Source organism: Squalius cephalus (assembly GCF_949319135.1).
Source record: "Squalius cephalus genome assembly, chromosome: 5".
NCBI classification, from domain to species: Eukaryota; Metazoa; Chordata; class Actinopteri; order Cypriniformes; family Leuciscidae; genus Squalius; species Squalius cephalus.
The window spans coordinates 11,975,960-11,988,367 of record NC_137126.1 but is presented as its reverse complement, the minus strand read 5'-3'; positions in this window follow the sequence as shown (position 1 = coordinate 11,988,367).

Sequence of the window (12,408 nt, the reverse complement as noted above, 5' to 3'; positions counted from 1 at the left end):
TTCATTACAATGTAAAGAACAAAGAATACATTATATATATATAGTTTATGTGATATTTTGGGTTGGGTCAGTTATAGCAACATCCATCCACTAAGCAGTTCTACAACCAATTAAAACCAGCCAGAACAACTGGAAATCAAAGCTGTAATAACCACTCAGAAGAAATATGCTAAAAAAAAATTCAATGTCTTAGAAACGGCATACCATGGCAACCACCAACAACACCTTAGCAATACCTTGGTGAGCATCAGTGACTTTTTCTTCAGAAAATATAAAATATAACACACTGGATGCTTAAAACCATTATGTCACTGCTGAATGGTTACCCAATAAAATGGGAATTTCAACTTTACTCTGACAAGCGCCATGACATCATCAGTGGGCCAGTCTGGGTAATAGGGCACTGGGATTAAAACGCTATTGCATTGAGTTTATTTTGGGACTTCCAATGGATATAAAAAAAAAAAAAAAAAAAAAAAAAGGATTGGAGTGCAATTAATCCACCAGAACTCTTAGTGCTAAGGGCCTCAAAAGCCTGCTGCTGTGACAGCTCATATTCTCAGATCTCCATCTGGGAATGGTAGACTTCTGCTAAACATAGATTTGACATCCTATCTGATGAGAAGATTTGCTGTTTTAGGTGTGCTCGACAAATATACTGGCAAGCTGAATGGAAATCTTTAAAAGGGTCATGAACTGGATTTTGTCTCTGAACTCTGATGTCCACTTATAATAATATTATCAAGACTTTTACTTAAAAAAAAAAAAGAAATAAGCAATTTTCTATCCTGTTTTGAACCCTCTCTTTCGACACTACGTTTTGATTTCGTGCCGCATTCAAGACTTGGAAATGAACGTCCACTGCTATGATTAGGTAACAGTTTTGCATATTAAAATAATTTTCAATGTTCCCGTCATTGTTTGGAAAACTTCAGATGTTGAAAAATATCTTGTTACATTGTTGAAACACAATGCAAAACATTTATGCAGTTTTGCTTGGTTGTGGTGAATAAAGTTTAAGTACTCGGAGTTACCACAGTTGTAATTGACAAAGGATGACTTACGGTGTTTTGAGCAAACGGAATTATGAATGAATGTACCATTGTTTGTCACACTGTTGTTCTTATAGGCTATTTATAGTTCATCCTTTTCAATAAAGTGAAAAACGTAGGCTATACATTGTCATTTGCAGTGTCGTGTTTTAAATAAAATGAAACGTGTTGTAATGTTTTACTGATGACAAAATAGAAGATGTTGCTCACTGAAGCTTTGATTCAGGATTGCAGCGAATGGCTTCGATCAAAACAATAACAAAAGCAGATTTCCCTTCCAGTCGGTCATGTTTTACATACGTCAGAGCTGAACTGACGAATTTGGATCCAAATTCGTCGGTTCAGTTCTGACGTACGTATCCGTTCCCTCCTTCAGGTAACGAGGGTTACATATGTAACCAAGACATTCTCAACGTGCTTTCTTCCGTATCCAATCATCCAATGCATTAACCCCATAAGCAAAGGAAAGAACGGCAAATCACAACTATCACATCAATTCAGTTTGACTACGGTGCTACAGTAAAAATACTCAGAACATATCAAACGATCTGTATCAGACAAAGCAATAGTGACAAATTATACAAATGAGACTGTCGGATCCAATGTAGTTGTCATTACATCATCTTTTATATTCATTCTCTCTGAAAAGCGTGTGTCGAACTGTATCTTGTTTAAAAACAAATCCGCAGGAAAATGAAGCAACAAACAAAGTGTTCTACTGATTCAATCTAACTGGAACATCATTAAAAATAAAGTTCATGTCGGCATCGATAGCTTTGTGGGCAAGTGTGCTGACATATAGCGCCGTTGTGCTTCAGGCGACCCAAGTTCGAGTCCCGGCTCGTGGACTTTTCCCGATGGTGTAGAAGTAGGCATTGATCTTCATCTGCAGAGGCTGTCTTTTGTTGCACTATGACGTGATAATGTGAAAATCCGAAACGAGTCATTTCCTGAGCTTGGTTTCAATAAAAGGTAATTTTGGACTAATGAGGAACTTCTGTGTTCTGAAACTTACAGGATATTTTTATAGTACAATGACCTCTTATGTCGGTTTCTCAATTCATGACCCCTCTAAGAACAGAGTGTTCTGCCTGCTGAAGTGTTTTAGATATTTGATGGGGAGAAGGAGGTATCTAAAAATAAGCTAATAGGCGATGACTGTAAAAGTTGATCTTCAAGTTACATCTTATTAATTAGAATACACAAACTGAATTTGGACTACAGAGACAAAGTTCCAAGCAAAGTGAATTTATATGTATTATTTATGCATCACTTGTAGGAACAAAGGAGATCAGGTCACCTTGAAAATGAACATAGCGATTGACTGCACTATATTTTGATGATAAATATCTTAATTGATGTGAAGAGCCTTTCCTGTGTCAAAGACCCTTCTCTGGCATACTTAAAAGTTTTGGTGCAACAATCATGTAAACCGTTCATATTCAGATTACTCACTTTTAACAGAAATGTTTACATTTACATGTATTCTTGTGCACTAAATTACACTTAGAAAATGGTTTGGCGAGGCAGTGGAAATGTTGCTATAAAAATCATTTTCCATTTGGTGATATGTGTTGTGTTTTTGGTGGTTAAAGTGTGCGCTAAAATGTTGAGCTGTGATGTTTATCCAGACGACACAAATTTGAATCTGGCCTGCAAAATTTTTGGATCACTTTCTCATAATTTCTGGTGCACTCTGTATTTTATTTTATTAAAAAGTGAAAGGAAGACAATATTCAAAATTAAAATAAATCTCTGGAGAGCATTTAACACAATGCACATTTTCTGAATCTGTTTGCCCATGTAATAAACATAGATTGATCTCTAAAATGAGTTTATAGTTTATAAAAAAATAAAAATGAAAATCACTAATCATTATTTGAATTGCAGCAACAATTCGAGACATTCAGCTAAACTCTTTGCAAATATTCTCTAACAACACAAGTATTATTTTATATTCCATTTCAGTGATTCTACCACACGTGATAGGTTTTCTGTACTATAGGCATAATGAAAAACACTCATGTTCAAAAAATAATTATAATTAATTAATAGTAAAAATCAACATAAAAATAAATATTAGATAAACCGCTTACAGACACATTTATACAGTGTTACACAGTTGCCAATGAACACAGCAACTTATATGGGCCATTTACATAGAACTCAGGTCACACTCAAGTACATTAAAGTCACAAATCACTTAGTGTGCTGGATCAAAATTGTGTCATTGTAATTGCACATTACAAACAGTTAATTAATGCAATATGTATTCACAGCAGCATTGCTTTAAATTAAGTTTGTGTCAAGGCACATTGCTAAAGACAAAATGAATCATTAATCTGAGAGGGAATTACCATGAGAGATATCAGCAGAGTTACTGAAGGGCGTGGCTGATAGAAAAGGAAAGGGAAAGAGAATCCTTTTTGAGCACTTTCTTTTTCTGTTCATAGTTCTTGGTAATAGCACTGAAGTATTTGCACCTGTATTAAATTTGGAAGTGCATTACCTCAGGTTAAGCAAGATTAGTGTCTTGCTCCAGCAGAAAACAGAGCAAAGCTAAATCCTTTTCCTAGAAGCTAGCTTCAGCTTTTGACCTGGCGTACGCTAATGACACTCATTGAACAGGCCATGGGATGATAATCACTGCTTATTATATGAGCTGCTGGAAATACTTGACATGAACTAGCATGCGTAACCTGCACAGAACTCGATCTGTTGGAAACAGAAAAAGAGGATATGGGGCCTCATTTATAAAACGTGCGTACGCACATGTAGTGAAGACTTTGGGTTAACTCACGCAAATTGACTTTCTTTTGTTACACACACACATTGTGAAATGTTGATAAATGTAAAACAATTACAAAAAAACCCCTAAAATTACAAAAAATCACTGTAAAAGTATCATAAATGTTGTGTGCTATTTTCCAAATCTTCTGAAGCCAAACGCGTTTTTTCTCTCATAAAATTATCATTTGCTGTCAGACCACTTATATTATAGTCATACTACTTTTATGGTACTTTTTCTGCCACCATCTAATCACTTTCATTAAATGGAAAAGTGCAGCAAGGACTAAATATGTTTTTCATACTGTTTTGAAATTACATTGAGTGTGAGTATATGTTGGCTAAAATTCCTTTACTGTATTTTAGCTCATTAACCCCTAAGTAGACTCACAAGTTCATTGCTTCATCTTTTCCATAAGGGTTTTTTAGTAGATACTTCTTCTTATAGCCTAGATACAGGATCAGCATTCAAATATCATAGATATGCCTGGCAAACCATTAACAGCTTATTGCATAAGAGTACACTAATGGTCTGAACTGTTTCAAGTGCACTTTGAACCTTTATCTTATCTTCATACCACACATCGGAACCTCAGGACCCTCAGTCGAGTCAAAAGCACCCAATCCATTCAATGCCAGTGAGAGTCAATATTAAAATGTTGGCAAAAAAAGTCTAGATAGGCTACTGATACATCTTGGCAAATGGAATTAAATTACTTTTTGATTTGACTTTTTTGCTGAATTACGCTTGAATTTCAAACTGTGAATTGCTTTTTGAAACTGAAAGATTGTTATAAATGCTGTTCTCAGCATTCAAATCAGACTTGTAAAACAAAGTCAAAAATCTTTTTAGTTGAGATTATTTTTTATGAACCCATTGTTCTTCATTAACAAAATTCGATTGGGACAACGGTCAGACATCATAACACATACATAAAAGACACATGGACCTCTTCCTTTATCACACAAACCAGTGTCTGGCAACCAAAAAAAGAATGCTTAGAAAAAGATAAGCTTTCAATTACCAAATTGCAAATAACTGACAAATAACTTCAATCACCAAGTGACAATAAATACAGCAACAGTTTATATAGATACCGTATGTGCTTGGTCATTACTTACTGACAGTATTTATTCGTTTATTACATATCTATTTATCTATTCTCTGTGCAAGGGTTGCCGGGATGCTGGAGCCTATTTATTCAAATCAATCAATTCGGTAACACTTTCTATGAAGACCATGTTTATAATACATTTTAGCTCCATTTATACCTATTTATAAGTAAGTATTACTATTTTATAAATATATTTATAAAGACACATTAAGCCCTATACTGTATTATAAGAACAGTTATAGTTACATTTATATTTTATAATATCTTATAAGGCATGCATTTGCTTTTTCAATGCGCATGCACAAATTGATCGTGGGATAGCGTTGGAATATAAGGTCGGAGCCGGGGGATCCACATGCTTGGGTGAAGCCAGTGACCGTAAGACCCGATACATACTGCAAATCATCAGGGTAGAAGACAAGGGGCTGCAGGGAACCAGCGAAGACGGGGCTGAAGAACTGGCTGGAGATGGGAGAAAGAGGCTGAGTAGGATCGGTGATGATAACACAATCTCCTTACGGGGCGATGACACAGGTTTTGTGCTGGGCAGGACCAGAGGCAATGAAGGCACAGACAATTCTGTGGCTGGATAGGACCAGCAAAGATGAACAGACATTAATACTGGTATGGACTGGTGGTGAAAAGAGTTTGTGGGTGGGCAGTGTGGGGTGTACTACCTATATTTCCCAATCGATAAACCTCTTATCTGTGTCCAGCTCCACCAACACTCCCTCTGGCACAGATGTTGCCGGCTCACACACCTGGTCAGACTCACTGTGGGGCTTCGGCTCCGGGACGATGGTCCATTGCCATTGCGTCAGGCATTAGCTCCCCGTCTGTGGTGGGCTCTGGCTTCTTATCTGTGGTGCAGGGTGAAGGCTGACTGGGCTCTGGGCTTGGCGCAGCGACTGGTCCATGACTGGTCCTTGTGGGTTGACATTCCCCTGGCATACATAAATTCCACACACTGGAGAATTGCCTCTCTCCAGTTAAATTCTGTCGTATTAGGTAAGTCCACTGGAAAATTATAGTTAGCTCCAATCCAGTAAAGGGTTTTGAGATCTTCGTTATTCAAAGAAGTTTGCTGGGTGATCTGGCAAAAATGGCAGGCATATTCCACTTTGTAGAGTCGGTTCTTCTGTCATGCTTCCAAGCGTGGAATAGGTAGAAGGCAGGACGAAGAAGATTAATTCAAATAGACTTTATTAACAGAACGCAAACCTTAACCAAATTTAGAGTAAACGTTATCGAGAACAAATGATACAAACAATACAAATTAGGGAACTGGTGAGTTACCATAGAGTAACTAGAACATAATGAGTAACCAAGGAGACAAATTAGTGGCTGGAAGCTGAGAACAAGGAGACAGGAAACTGATGAGTGCAAGCTAAAAGTCCATGAAAATGAAACTAAAATATACACTGCTCCTTGTTTAATGTAGAAAAAATGTACATGCTATTTGTCAACAACCTATATATATATATATATATATACTTTTTAAAAAAAAAAAATTTTTTATGTTGACATTAAATATGTTAGCTGACACTGGATGTTGTGGTGCTGAATTAAATTTGTTGTTAAAAGCTTTTATATGCTTTGGATTGATCAGTTTTTTTCAAGCTATAAGTGGAGAGTCTGCCTTCTGAAAGTAGGTTGAGAGCTACCAGGAAGTGCAAAGTCTCTAATGAATATTTAACAGTGAGAGATTACAGCTCGACACACTGACAGTCACGATGCTCATGTAGATCTGAGCCTCTCAGCTTTACTGACAGATCAGCAGCTTAGTCGAAGATACATTACACCGACCAAACCGTTAAAATGAGATGTAGGATGAGCTCCAAATTTTGAGACCTCCAGTTTAAATTTGGCTGTTTTGTATTTACTAATTTAGTACAAATTCTTTCAGCAATACAATTTAAGTGTTGAAATTAACATGAATGTTTCTTTTGCCTTAATGAAAGCAGCAGTCAAACTGCATGAACTCCACAAGTTCATCCACAAGTTTGTGTACAAACCTGATCATCATGTTCTCAGGCATTATTTGAGAATGATCCAAAGAACATCATTATGAACATTTTGTAATATGACCTTACAAAATACTCAATGGGCCTTATTTTTACTTTTTTTTTTATGTATTACAGATGTTGTGGAAAGACTAGTTACACTATAAGTTGATGTTTCTGCCTGTCATAAGCTCCCTATTAAATAAATCTCTGTAGTAAATCACTTTATGTAGATTAGAAACATTAATCTGAAATGTGCAAACTGTTATCAACTGTAATCCCATGTACAATCTACACACTATCTACACACCATGTGGCCAAAAGTATTTCATGAGTTCACACTTACATCAAATTAAACAGAGTAAAGATTATAAGTATTTGGCGTGCTGTCCAGGGGGAGGGCTCCGACCTCGGAATTTTTTGCCCGAACCCAGAATACCCCCCAAGCTGTTGTAAGAGTAGTTAGAAAATCTCGCACGTCAATGTGCATTGGCTCGCTTAGTAACACTCGAAGGTGATTGGGCTCTCAGGCGAGATCACAATTTGTCAGTCATTCCGACGTTACATCGAACGTGACTGAAAGGGAACTACATATCACCTCAAACCCAACATATTGACGAACACAAGCAGACTGCCACTTTAAGTGTTGAACAAGTAATGAAATCTCAGTCTGTCAGTCATACTCCAGATATATCTTCTGCATGCCATTCCGAACCTATTGCAATGTGCATGCTGTGATGAATCTGCAATGGGCATTAGCAATTTGCAACAATAAAAAAGACCATAGCCACAAATAGGGAGCAAAGTGGTCTTCAATTGTGACAGTCTTTGTTGAATCTTGCTTAAGCAAGAAAAAAAGTGATCTCAGGCCTCATTAGAGGATAAATAAATTGTAACAGTTAAAATAACGGGAAATAGAAAGCATTCCAAGAGACATCATGCTTGAGCCTCTCAAACTGACAGAGGACCAAAAACAACACCATCCTTCCAAGGTACAATAAGGAACAAGAAACTCACTAGACAAGACATACACTGAATTAATAGGAGGTGGCATCAAAAACAAAAAAGTTCTTCATTTAGAATTCCCATAAAACAGTTCCATTTCCTTTTTGAACCTCTTTGTCACTAGGCTGGTCCATTTCCACAACACACCAAGTACCAAACATTTCATGTCATCTTAATTAAAAATGTAACTTTAACAATGTTAGTTTTGTTTTTAACATTACATTTCAGCCAAAGAGGATTTTTAACTGGTTTTAGTGTTTTAACCTTTAGCCAAATAACTAAGCATGTGCACTGACTCAGTACAATGACAAATAAAGATAATAAAACAAACCAATACAGTAATGTTTTTTTTCTTCTCATTTATTGATCAATGCAAAGATCAATGTATAAGAATCATGTGTGGCATAAATTATTGCCATCATGGTGGAACATGCATGGCATGCATCTATAACAGAAGATTTGTTTTAATGATGTGAAAGTAGTACAATGATGTGTACACTCTTCTCTTTTTTTCTGAGAACAGTGCATTTGACGATGCTCATGTCTGTGGTTTACTGTTTCCGTCTCACAAACTCATGCTACAGAGTGGCTTTGTAAAGAACTGCATGGTCAACCAGATCCTATAGAACAACAGAAAATGGGTCACAACTTTCAAAGCCACTTCTCAAGTCTTGCAATATCAAAGTCATTTTTTTTCTTGAGCAATTCAAAGGGTAAGAGCTGCAGTAATTGTTGCTGTTGAGAAGTCAATCACATGTGAAAACATCTGACATCCGGTTTTAGAATACACACTTTTGTAAGAGGGGGCATGAATACTGTGTGTGCTATTTAAATCTCTTCCTTAAAATGATCCTTTCAGCAGTTCATCAATATGACTTCAGAGTACTTCAGGGACACAAGAAGTTGCCAGACCGTTTTTGCCCTTATGCACGTGTGACAGATTAAATGTCTTTTGTATGCATACTGTCTTTTTTTTTTTTTTTTTTTTTCTCACATCAGAACAGTAAAAAATAAACAGTAAGCATACAAAATACATTTAATCATTTGTATTTTTTATAGAAATGTATATTACATTTGTTGTTTAAAGAAATTAGATAATTTTTTGATCATTTGATCAGTTTATAGAAAATATTGTATTTATATGTTAAGTGTCTTTACTATGTAACAATATTTAAATTAATAATAGTATACAAAGCACTTATTTTGTACATTTATTAAAAAAACCTTCATGTAATTATAGCCGTAATTAATTTCTGTAATTACCTCTATAATTACACTGCTGACCCTTCCCTTTCACCTTAACCTACCCTTCAACCATAAAAGAAACCTGTCTCTAACTGCAGAATAGTTTAACATAACTAATAAAAAGTGTTACTGAAAATACTTCAGCCCAGTGAGTTTCAATTGGAGGGTCACAGGTAGCAAGGAAAAATTATGTTTTTAAATTTATTTCGGGTCTTAAAATTATGTCGGGTCTTACATAAAATTACGCTTGCTCAATATATTGGTAATCTGCCAATAGTATTCATATTTTAATGTTTCCCCATTGGTCAATATTGGATGCTCATTTCTCCTACTTTTATGTTTAGATTACCATTGCCATCCTCTAACACTCACCTAAAGTTCAGAACAATTAAAAATAATTTAATAACATATACTATCAACTATTTAAAAATATTAAACTTTATAGTTTGAATGTCATTCTTTTTTAATTTATATTGATGAAATATTATTTTAATATTGGCCATAACATTAAAACAATTATAAGCTTATCTGACCAGAATTTAAATATTGGTGCATCCCTAAAGTCAGTTTAGTTGTGCCACTTCTTTACTTTTATTTCAAAATTAAGCATTTGGTACAATGTACTAGTTCACCTGTCACTTGTTTGAAGCTAGTCACAGCGGTCATTTTCCTATTCAGCTTGTCATGTCAATAATTTTGCATTATTTGGCCAATGTAGGTCATGGTAATAGTGTTTTTTGAAAATCAAACAATGTTTGTTGTTGGATTGTCACCTTTGAAAATCTCAGAAGAACCAGTTAGGCACTTTAGTGAAATAACTTCACGAATTGTTGGCCAGGAAAGAACTGAAAAAAAAGTAAAAAGCAACTGAGAACAAAATGTTCTATAACCTTCAGCCCGTTTAGTGACTGGTGACATCAATGTCGTGCATCATGTCACACCACAACATTTGCATAACCCCAAGTCTCTGAAACAGTAAATGAAGTTCAACAGTCAACTGTCAAATGCTAGACATCTATAGAACAGACTAGAAATTATAATAAAACACTGAAGACTTTTTTTCTAAAACAAATTTATTTATCTTAAAAAAGCGAATACAGATCTGAAGATTTTTTTTAGAACTGTAACACACTGGTTATTCTCAATTTCAACATTGTGTTAACAATGACTGCAAATCAATCCTATACAATTTCAAAAAGAAAAGAAAAAACTGGATTCACAAAATGAAAAAAAAATTCTTAGAACAGGGGCAGCAGACAGAGGACTATCACAGAAATGTGAAACATGGAAGATTGTTGGCTTTAGCAAGAGGTGAAAAAAAAGCATTAAACATTGAACAACCGAAAAATGGGAGACAGAAAAGAAAAAAGCCCCAGATAAGATACCATGAAAGACTCTTTTTTATTTTTCATGGAAACTGAGTGTAGGTTTAGAGGGACATTTGTAGAGATTCAACTGAAATAAATTCGTAGAATTCGATTCTCGATTCTTAGATTTTAAAAATCACAAGCTGTAAAAGTTTGAAAAGAATTGGCATGTGAAGTTCAAATATTTACCTCAAACCACAATCTAGTTTACTTGGTCTAATAATCTTATCATTTGAGAACTCATTGGGCAAATCATAATAGTGTATGACAATTGTGCGTATAGACATGCCATCAAAAAGCATTACAATTCAATCCATTATTTCAATTCAAGAAACTCAAAATGGTGGAGTCAACAGTACTGTCTACTTAAACATATAACTGACTAATTTTAAGGCAATCGGGCCTAGTTAAAAAGGAGTCAAATGATTTCAAAATATGTTAATGAAATGAATTACTGATGTCACATTGATGTTTAGTTATGCAAAACATCAAATGCATTTGCCAAGTGAGACGAGAGCAGAAGACAAAAGCAATACTGACATCACTGATAATAAAGTGGAAATACTGTAGCTAGCTGTAAATGTCAAGCTGGTAGGCTCCCCTGACTTTGTAGCAAAATTTTGCGTTTTAGAGAATGTGGCACAAACTATAACGTTGGGTACTAGTCGAACTGAACTGATCCATCTATGTAAACACTATTAAGGATTTTCTGATACAGAAAAAAATACTGTTGACAAGGAATGAGAGGGAGTCATGTTTATCACCGAAATGATAGTTTTTTCCCCCCTCATCACTCCAGAGGATCAAATCAATACGCTGTTGATTATGGGAAGAATATCACAAAATAAACGTCTATATTTGATTGGGAACCTGCAATATTGTGTTGTTGTGACATTGATCATTCAGTTGCAGTTATTTCAAACGTCATGGTTTATTCATTAATGTTTGCTCTAGTTCACAAATATATATATATATATATATATATATATATATATATATATATATATATATATATATATATATATATATATATATATATATATAACTATTAATGAAGACAGAAGCAGCACTAATGTCCTCCAGGCTCTGCCCAAGAGAAAATCAGCTCCAAGTGAAAAAGACTAATAAAATACTCTCTCTTTAATTTTACCAGCGGCTTATAAAGAAATATGTAATAAAGTACTTTTTTCCTCACTTCTTCTGTAAAACTGAAGTCACCTTTCTTGGCATTTTGAGAGTTAAAATATCAATCTTAGATACATACAAAAAGACTTTAAGCAATAAAAACAAGTTTATATTATGGGTAGCAACATGTAAAATAAAATCACAACTCTGCAGAGAAGACGGAAAATACAGAATTTGCATAGCAGATTAGAATACAACTGAGAAAGAACTGCGTTTTTTGGTACAATATTTTGTCGTCACGTAGCTTTTGATGTATGTACAGCGTAAAATCCGTTTCAGTTCCTTTCGTGCCAATCCATAAAAGCAGAAATGGATTTAGTCACTATAATGCTTGCAAAGGAAATGCCAAACATCTCATTTGCTTCTCGTCGCGCTGTTACAGGCGAGACGTGTCATATCAAAGTTTGAGTAGGAGTCTCTTACAGGAAAACTAGTAGATACTGTTTCGAAAGTGCCATCTTGCTACATTTGATCAGCTGATTCCATGGTCTGTTCGTGAAAGTTTAACACCAACATGTTGAACATCCCGATAGCTTTCAGATACTGTGAGTTTTGGTCACATCACATTCTCTCGTACACACGCAAACACACACATACACACAAAAGGGGACCTGAACTGAGCAGGTATGGGTGAAGAAGAGGTAAAAAA